Raw genomic sequence first — 10336 nt, forward strand, 5'->3', positions numbered from 1 at the left:
AAGAGGGAGGAGAGAGGAAGCGAACGGGTAAACTGAGGGAGAAGGGAGGGGGGGAAGGTGCAAGGGAGGATGATGAAAGGGGAGGAGGTGGGGGAGGGAGAGGGGCAGTGAGAGGAGCGGGAGGGGAGGGGAGGGGGAGGGGGGAGAGGGAGAAATGGGAACGATGGGTGGGGAATGAGAGAGGGGATGGGGAAGGGGACAGAGTTGGGCAGAGGATGGGAAATGTTGAGAGAGGATGGGGGGAGAGAGAGAGAGAGAGAGGGGTAAAGAGAGAGGGGGGAGAGAGAGAGGAGGAGAGGGGAGGGGAGAAGAGGAGGAGAGAGAGGGAGAGAGAGAGAGAGAGAGGGTAAAGAGGGATGGGAGAGAGTGGGAGGGGAGGGAGAGAGAGAGACAGAGGATAAAGAGGGAAGGGGAGAGAGTGCGAGAGGGAGAGGGAGAGAGAGAGAGAGAGAGAGAGAGGAGAGAGAGAGAGAGGAGAGAGAGAGGAGAGGAGAGAGAGAGAGAGAGAGAGAGGGAGAGTGGGAGGGGGTAAAGAGGGAGGGGAGAGAGAGGGAGAGGGAGGGAGAGAGAGGGAGAGGGAGGGAGAGGGAGGGAGAGGGGGTAAAGAGAAAGGGGGAGAGGGAGAGAGAGAGAGTGAGATTGAGGGAGTGTTAGAGATGGGGGCAGGTCTGATGGGAGGGGCAGGGTGTGGCGTCAAGGGCAGAGGGGAGATGGGGAACGCTGTGATGGGGTGCCAGAGCTGGGATAAGTGGAGTGGGGAGGGTTGGTGGGTGGGATAAGGGCAGGGGAGTCAGGTAGTTGGGTTGGGGGTGGGATGGGATGAGGGAATTGGTGGTGGGGAAAAACCGGATGGAAGGAACGGAGGATGGGATAAGAGATGGCGGGGGTGGGTGGATGAGACGGAGTGGTCCTCAGGTAGGGAGGGGTAGGGGGTTGGAACATCAGAGGAAGGGATGGGGGAGTAAGAGGCAGGTGGATGAGATGGTGGGATGGGCAAGGAGAGCAATGGACTTGGAGATGAAACGCTGGGGAGAATGAGGAGCCGGGCGACGAGATGGGAGGGATGGAGGGGGAGAAGGGAGGGATGGAGGGGGGAGATGGAGGGATGGAGGGGGGATGGAAGGGAGATGGGAGGGATGGAGGGGGGGATGGGAGGGATGGAGGGGGGGATGGGAGGGATGGAGGGGGGAGATGGGAGGGATGGAGGGGGAGATGAGAGGGATGGAGGGGGAGATGGGAGGGATGGAGGGGGGAGATGGGGGGGGATGGAGAGGGGAGATGGGAGGGATGGATGGGAGGGATGGAGGGGGCGATGGAGGGATGGAGGGGGGGATGGAGGGGGAGATGGAGGGATGGAGGGGGGGATGGAGGGGGAGATAAAAGTCCAGGGGGGGGGGGGAGGGAAAGAGGCGTAGGGAACCCAAACATCTGAAGACATGGTCTCCATGCCATGGATATGCAGTAAACATTATTTACATATACACAGATCTCTGACATTTCATATAATATATTAATACAAGACGTTTCTTTTAATTAGATCATACTATATAAGCCCCTTTTTCAGTTTATCTCTCTTTTTTTTAGAAAAAAAAGTGTGGCCACCTGTGTTTTGGCGCCGTGAGTAGTGGTGTCGAGTCTGGGCCTAGCCGACCTTCTGGAGGTTGGCTGCACGGACCCCTTGTTCGTACGTGATCCGCTGGCTGATTAAATACTGTGCGGCCTGCGTGGCGGCGGCCGTGCCGGTGATGGTCACCTTGCGGTTCCTGGTGCCGGGGATAAACTCCCCCTTTTTGGAGATCTGGATGCGGGCTCCAGTCAACTCCTGGTACTCCACCAGCGTCTTCCCGCCTTTTCCCAAAATGGCGCCCACCAGGTTCTCGGGCACGGCGATCTCCACCACGTCCTTGGCGCCCTCGCCCCAGCTTCTCGGCGGCCATGATGGAGCCGGCGGCCAGCGGGGAGGGCGGCGGCTGCCGCGGCGGCGCGCTGAAGTAGCCGTTGGTGGCGGCGGAGGCCGCGGCCAGGGAGCCGAGGGAGAAGGTGCCGGCCCGGCACGTTGGGGCCTCCGCCCGAGGCCTCGTTGGCGTAGGAGGCCAGCAGGTTGGCGGCGGCCGCGGCCGCGGGGTTGGCGCTGGCAGCCACCGCCGCCAGTACGCCCGTGGCCGTGGCCGGGTTGAGGCCCAGGCCCAGCGAGTTGGTGTTGTAGCCGTAGCTGGCCAGGGTGTTGAGGGCCGAGCTGATGGCCAGCAGGTCGTTGCCGGTGAAGCCCGACAGGCCGGTGGTGAAGCCCGCCACGCCCGCCAGGTTGGCGTGGCCCAGCAGGCCGGCTGCCGAAGCGGCCGCCGCTGCCGCCGGCAACACCTCGGCCGAGTTGGCGTAGGGGGAGCCGGTGGGGTTGGAGTTGGCCACCGGCCCCGAGATGTTGGCGTAGCTGATGTTCAGGCAGCTGCCGCTCTGAGGGTCCTCTTGGATCTTCTGCACCATCAGCTCCACGGCCTTGCGGTTCTGCTCCGACTCCCCACTCACTGTCACCACCCTCTCCTGCAGGTTGATGCCCTCGGGCTTCTGCGACAGCTGAACCCAGGCCCCCGACTGCTCCATCACTGCCTTCACCGTCGCTCCACCCTTGCCGATGATCAGCCCCGCTGTGCTGTTGGGCACGATCAGCTTCGCCTGCAGGGGTTGAAGCACAAAGAGACAGCGCAGGCAGGGGTTAGACATTCAAAGGTGGCACCAGCAAGGGTTAACAACTCAAAGATGGCACCAGCAAGGGTTAACAACTCAAAGATGGCACCAGCAAGGGTTAACAACTCAAAGGTGGCACCAGCAAGGGTTAACAACTCAAAGGTGGCACAGCAAGGGTTAACAACTCAAAGATGGCACCAGCAAGGGTTAACAACTCAAAGATGGCACCAGCAAGGGTTAACAACTCAAAGGTGGCACCAGCAAGGGTTAACAACTCAAAGATGGCACCAGCAAGGGTTAACAACTCAAAGATGGCACCAGCAAGGGTTAACAACTCAAAGATGGCACCAGCAAGGGTTAACAACTCAAATTTGAGGAAGGATATTCTTCCTATTGAGGGCGTGCAGCGTAGGTTTACTAGGTTAATTCCCGGAATGGCGGGACTGTCATATGTTGAAAGACTGGAGCGACTAGGCTTGTATACACTGGAATTTAGAAGGATGAGAGGGGATCTTATCGAAACGTATAAGATTATTTAAGGGGTTGGACACGTTAGAGGCAGGAAACATGTTCCCAATGTTGGGGGAGTCCAGAACCAGGGGCCACAACAGTTTAAGAATAAGGGGTAGGCCATTTAGAACTGAGATGAGGAAAAACCTTTTCAGTCAGAGAGTCGTGAATCTGTGGAATTCTCTGCCTCAGAAGGCAGTGGAGGCCACTTCTCTGAATACATTCAAGAGAGAGCTGGATAGAGCTCTTAAGGATAGCAGAGTCAGGGGTATGGGGAGAAGGCAGGAACGGGGTACTGATTGAGAACGATCAGCCATGATCACATTGAATGGCGGTGCAAGCTCGAAGGGCCGAATGGCCTCCTCCTGCACCTATTGTCTATTGTCTATTGTCTAAGATAGTACAAGCAAGGGTTAACAACTCAAAGATAGTACATAGAAACAGAAACATAGAAAATAGGTGCAGGAGTAGGCCCATTCGGCCTTCGAGCCTGCACCGCCATTCAATATGATCATGGCTGATCATCCAACTCAGTATCCCGTACCTGCCTTCTCTCCATACCGCCTGATCCCTTAGCCACAAGGGCCACATCTAACTCCCTCTTAAATATAGCCAATGAACTGGCCTCAACTACCTTCTGTGGCAGAGAATTCCACAGATTCACCACTCTCTGTGTGAAAAAAAACTTTCTCATCTCGGCCCTAAAGACTTCCCCCTTATCCTTAAACTGTGACCCCTTGTTCTGGAGCAAGGGTTAACAACTCACAGATAGTACAAGCAAGGCTTAGGAACTCAAAGACTGAGCGGACGGGGGTTAGAAACTCAAAGACAGACACCAAAAAATGAGGTGGAACTTCTTTAGTCAGAGGTTAGTTAACCTGTCAGTGAATAATTTTTAAGACAGAGATAGAAAAATTCTTGATTAGAACGGGTGTCAGGGGTTACGGGGAGAAGGCAGGAGAATGGGTTAGTTGGGAGAGATAGACCAGCCACGATTGAATGGCGGAGTGGACTTGCAGGTCAGTTGGTGGGCATGGATAGGAGTCGTTGAGGTTCTTTGAGGTTATTGTGGAGCTGGGAATTAGCTGCGGCTGTGTCAAATGCTGCCACCAGAGGGAGCATCAACACAAGGAATCACTCAGGGATCCATTAGCACACAGACTGAGTGTGCTCCCAGAATTATTAATTAAATTGGGAATGCCACTGGAATTCCAAGACTGGGGAGAACAGGATCGTTCATGAAACGCAGAGTTGGGCCACAGATGCCAGCAGAAGCACGGTGGCGCAGCGGTAGAGTTGCTGCCTCACAGCGCCAGAGTCCCGGGTTCGATCCCGACTACGGGGGCTGTCTGTGCAGAGTTTGTACGCTCTCCCCCGTGACCTGCGTGGGATTTCTCCGGGATCTCCCATTTCTTCCCACATTCCATAGACGTACAGGTTTGTAGGTTAATTGGCCTGGTCTAATTGTAAATTGTCCCCAGTGTGTGTAGGATAGTGTTAGTGTGCGGGAATCGCTGGGCGGCGCGGATTCGCAAGATAAAGTGCTGGAGTAACTCAGCGGGTCAGGCAGCATCTGTGGAGAACACGGATAGGTGACGTTTCACAGAGTGCTGGAGTAACTCAGCGGGTCAGGCAGCATCTCTGGAGGACATGGATAGGTGACGTTTTGGGTCGTGATTAAATTGAGAGGATGTGTAGGCAGGAACTGCCGATCCTGGTTTACACGAAGAAAGAGACAAAATGCTGTGCAGTGGAACGGGCTGCACAAGCAACTCAACGGGACAGGCAGCATCTATGGACAGAAGGAATGGGTGGCCTTTCAGGTGGAGATGTTTCAGTCTGAAGAAGGGTCTCGACTCGAAACGTCACCCATTCCTTCTCTCTCCAGAGATGCCGCCTGACCCGCTGAGTTACTGCAGCTCTTTGTGTCTAGGGTTGAGAGGGGGGGGGGTTAACTTAGTGGGAGGAGAGGTGTAGTTACAGTCTTGGTACTGCCGTTAAACTACAACAAAATATCATAACAAGAAAGGCACAGAGAATGGGCATTTTCCTTTTAGATAGTTAACCCCTCAGTCCTTTGGGTTTTTGAACTAGCAATAGTTTCTTGATAACTTCAGATGGTCCCTGCTTTCCCTCTCTGTCCACCCCCCCCCCTTCCCAGTTCTCCCACTAGTCTTCCTGTCTCCGACTAGTTTGGTTTCGAGATACAGCGCGGAAACAGGCCCTTTCGGCCCACCGGGTCCGCGCCGACCCAGCGATCCCGCACACTAACACCATCCTACATCAACTAGGGACAATTTTTACATTTACACCAAGCTAATTAACATCAGTCTGAAGAAGGGTCTCGTCCCGAAACGTCACCATTCCTTCTCTCCCGAGATGCTGCCTTGACCTACTGAGTTACTCCAGCACTTTGTGAATAAATACCTTCGATTTGTACCAGCATCTGCAGTTATTTTCTTATAATTAACCTACTACTAACCTGGACATTTTTGGAGTGTGGGAGGAAACTGAAGATCTCGGAGAAAAACCCACGCAGGTCACGGGGAGAACGTACAAACTCCGTACAGACTACATCCTATCTTTGTCCCACCCCCTCCCCTGACATCAGTCTGAAGAAGGGTCTCGACCCGAAACGTCACCCATTCCTTCTCTCCCGAGATGCTGCCTGACCCGCTGAGTTACTCCAGCATTGTGTGTCTACCTTCCCTATTCTTGGTAGCAAGGTCAGTGAAACTTTGCAATCCGTGCTGCAAGACAGTGTCCGCAGAAAGACCGGTGGATGATTAAGCTAATGTAGGCTTGGAAGATCACCAGGGGATTGTCAGGAGTGAGCTGTGCAAAGGCAAACCAAACTGCTCCGGAAATAGAAGATGGACACAGAATGCCTGAGTAACTCAGCAGGTCAGGCAGCATCTCGGGAGAGAAGGAATGGATGACATTTCGGGTCGAGACCCTTCTTCAGACTGAGAGTCAGGGGAACAGGAGACACAGAGATAAAGAACGTAAGGTTTTCAGAGATAAAATGCGTGCCAAGCACTCCACTGACATCAGTATAAGAAAATAACTGCAGATGCTGGTACAAATCGATTTTATTCACAAAATGCTGGAGTAACAGCAGGTCAGGCAGCATCTCGGGAGAGAAGGAATGGGTGACGTTTTGGGTCGAGACCCTTCTTCAGACAGGAGACCCTCCCCGGACATCAGTTTGAGGAAGGGTCTCGACCCTAGAATGTCACTCATTCCCTTCTCTCCAGAGACGCCGCCCGTTCCCGCTGAGTTACTCCAGCGTTTTGTGTCCAACTTCGATTTAAATCAGCATCTGCAGTTCTTTCCTACTCTGGAAATAGCCCTGTGGCCAGGGCTGCTTGAAGCCAAAGGCCACTCATTGTCCACTGCTGCTCTAGGGACATTCCCAGTGGATAAAAGGTGCCCATTCACAGGGGGCAAGGTACCTCCTGCCCAGGAAGAGCGCAATGCCAAGTGGGGTACCAACATCTCCTCAGTTTTAGTTTATTATTGTCACGTGTACCGAGGTACAGTGAAAAGCTTTCGTTGCGTGCTAACCTGTCAGCGGAAAGACAATGCATGATTACAATCGAGCCAAGGATAGCGTAGTCAGGGGGTACGGGGAGAAGGCAGGAACGGGGTACTGATTGAGAATGATCAGCCATGATCACATTGAATGGGCGGTGCTGGCTTCGAAGGGCCGAATGGCCTACTCCTGCACCTATTGTCTATTGTCTATCCACAGTGTGCAGATACATGATAAGGGAATAACGTTTAGTGCAAGGTAAAGTCCGATCAATGATAGTCCGAGGGTCACCAATGGGGTAGATAGTAGTTCAGCACTGCTCTCTGGTTGTGGGTAGGATGGTTCAGTTGCCTGATAACTGCTGGGAAGAAACTGCCCCTGAATCTGGAGGTGTGCGTTTTCACACTTCTGCACCTTTTGCCTGATGGGAGAGGGGAGAAGAGGGAGTGGCCGGGGTGAGACTGGTCCTTGGTTATGCTGCTGGCCTTGCCGAGGCAGCGTGAGGTGTAGGTGGAGTCAATGGAAGGGAGGTTGGTTTGTGTGATGGTCTGGGCTGCGTCCACAACTCTCTGCAATTCTCTTGCGGTCTTGGATGGAGTTGTTCCCAAACCGTGCTGTGATGCGTCCCGATAAAATGCTTTCTACGGCGCATCTGTTGAAGTTGGTGAGAGTTAGAAACATAGAATATAGGTGCTGAAAGGAGGCCATTTGGCCCTTTGAGCCAGCACCGCCATTCATTGTGATCATGGCTGATCATCTACAATCAGTAACCCATGCCTGCCTTCTCCCCATATCCCTTGATTCCACTAGCCCCTAGAGCTCTATCTAACTCTCTTTTAAATTCATCTAGTGATTTGACCTCCACTGCCCTCTGTGGCAGAGAATTCCACACATTCACAACTCTCTGGGTGAAAAAGTTTTTTCTCACCTCAGTTTTTAAATGGCCTCCCCTTTATTCTTAAACTGTGGCCCCTGGTTCTGGACTCCCCCAACACTGGGAACATTTTTCCTGCATCTAGCTTGTCCAGTCCTTTCATAATTTTATACGTCTCTCTAAGATCCCCTCTCATCCTTCTAAACTCCAGAGAATTCCAGTGAATACAAGCCCAAAGATGTAGGGGGCATGCCGAACTTCCTTAGCCTTCTTGGGAAGTAGAGTGGACAGAATGCTGAGGATAAACTCATCATTGCTATTTTAGCATGAGGTAGTTGAGGCAGGGACTACCGTAACATTTAAGGAACATTTAGACAGTTATATGGATAGAAAATAGGTGCAGGAGGAGGCCCTTCGGCCCTTCGAGCCAGCACTGCCATTCACCGTGATCATGGCTGATCATCCACAATCAGTACCTCGTTCCTGCCTTCTCCCCATACCCCATGACTCCGCTATCCTTAAGAGCTCTATCTAACTCTCTCTTGAATGCATTCAGAGAATTGGCCTCCACTGCCTTCTGAGGCAGAGAATTCCACAGATTCACAACTCTCTGACTGAAAAAGTTTTTCCTCATTTCAGTTCTAAATGGCCGACCCCTTATTCTTAAACTGTGGCCCCTGGTTCTGGACCCCCCCAACATTGGGAACATGTTTCCTGCCTCTAACGTGTCCAACCCCTTAATAATCTTAAGTGTTTATTGGCCTCCCCTTTACAGGTTTAGAGGGGATATGGGCCAAACACAGGCAGGTGGGACGAGTGTAGATGGAGTATGTTGGGCGAAGGGCCTGCTTCCGCGCTGTATCGCTCTATGCCTACGACGCTGAGATCTACGAGCTTGCACGTCTGGAGAAGAGGCAATGGCGGTTGGAAGGGAAGGGTGGAGATTTGGAAATGGCGCCGTTTGCAAGCCCACAATGGGCGAGAGAGGGTGGGGGTGGGGGGGGAGGGGGGGCAGCGATGGGCAGACACAAGGCAACAGATCGTCCTTCCCTCCGAAGAAAAGCAAAATTTCGCAAAGAGAATCGGTTCCCAGGAGTTGCCGTTGCCATGGAAACTGAGCTGCCGTTCAGTTCACAAAACAGAATGGGCCCAAGGCCTTACCCGCTGAGCGGGAGATGGGGGGGGAGGGGGGGGGAGGAGGAGGAGGGGGGAGGGAGGAGGTGGTGAATCTTGTCTACAAAGTAATTCCACTGTGAGTTTTCACGGATAAAGCTCGCCGGAGGCCGAAAGCATTTACAGGCGCGTAGGAACGAAAACTGCAGACGTTGGTTTAAACCGAAGGTAGACGCACAATGCTGGAGTAACTCAGCGGGTCAGGCAGCACCTCTGGAGAGAAGGAATGGGCGACGTTTCGGGTCGAGACCCTTCTCCAGACCCTTCCATTTACAGAGACAAATTTACATTTAAAACCGCCATTTTCAAATTCCCTTTCCTCTCACGGCCTCTGATTATCCAGGAGATGGTGTCAGCTGCACTGGCAGTCAGTCTCATCTGGTTATCTGCACACAGTGTTCATACCTACAGCTGCAAGAACATGCACACGCACACGCACTCGTACACACGCACACGCACTCGCACACACGCACACACACAGGCACAGACTCACACACACCCCACACACACACACCCCACACACATGCACACGCACTCGTACACACGCACACACATACAGGCACACACACAGTCACACTCACACACACAGTCACACTCACGCACACAGGCACAGACACACACACCACACTCGCACACACACATAGACACACACACACACCCACACACAGGCACAGACACAGGCACAGACTCTCACACGCACACACCCAGATATACACACACGCCCCACACACGTACACACGCACACACATATAGGCACACACACAGGCACAGACTTACACACGCACACACACGTACACACGCACACACATATAGGCACACACACACACACACACACACACACACACACACACACACACACACTCACACACACACACACACACACACACACACACACACACACACACACACACACACACACACACACACACACTAGGGACAATTTACAATTACACCAAGCCAATTAAATTACAAACCTGCACGACTTTGGAGTGTGGGAGGAAACCGGAACACCCGGAGAAAACCCACGCAGGTCACGGGGAGAACGTACAAACTCCGTACAGACAGCGCCTGTAGTCAGGATCAAACCGGGTCTCCGCGCTGTAAGGCAGCAGCTCTACCCGCTGCACCACGTCCCCATTTTCTCCCCTCCTGCTGCCCTCTCTCTGTTCCACCCCTCGTGACAATCCTACCAACTGGTAAGGCACAAAATGCCGGAGTAACTCAGCGGCTCAGGCAGCATCTCGGGAGAGGAATGGGTGACGTTTCGGACTGAAGAAGGGTCTCGACCCGAAACGCCACCCATTCCTTCTCTCCAGAGATGCTGCCTGTCCCGCTGAGTTGCTCCAGCGTTTTGTTGTCTACCTTCGATTTGTACCAGCATCTGCAGTTTTTTTTCCTACTTACTGACTGTAACTTGAACCGGGCTGGGACTAGTGCAGCTAATGAATTATTCCCAGAGCTGTGGAACTAGGGGTTGTAAGGAGGAGTACGCCTTGTAGAATTGATGTTGACAATCTGATCGCCTGTTTGCATACAAACACAACCTTTGGTAGTGCCCC

The 10336-nt window shown here is 53.3% G+C and overlaps 1 pseudogene; it reads right to left on the reverse strand.

Annotated features, from left to right (window-relative positions):
• Nucleotides 1-1177: 1177 nt before the first annotated feature.
• On the reverse strand, nt 1178-2728 carry LOC144611866 (RNA-binding protein Nova-1 pseudogene; annotated as a pseudogene).
• Nucleotides 2729-10336: the final 7608 nt, after the last annotated feature.

This window comes from Rhinoraja longicauda, chromosome 41, assembly GCF_053455715.1.
Source record: "Rhinoraja longicauda isolate Sanriku21f chromosome 41, sRhiLon1.1, whole genome shotgun sequence".
Classification (NCBI taxonomy): domain Eukaryota; kingdom Metazoa; phylum Chordata; class Chondrichthyes; order Rajiformes; family Arhynchobatidae; genus Rhinoraja; species Rhinoraja longicauda.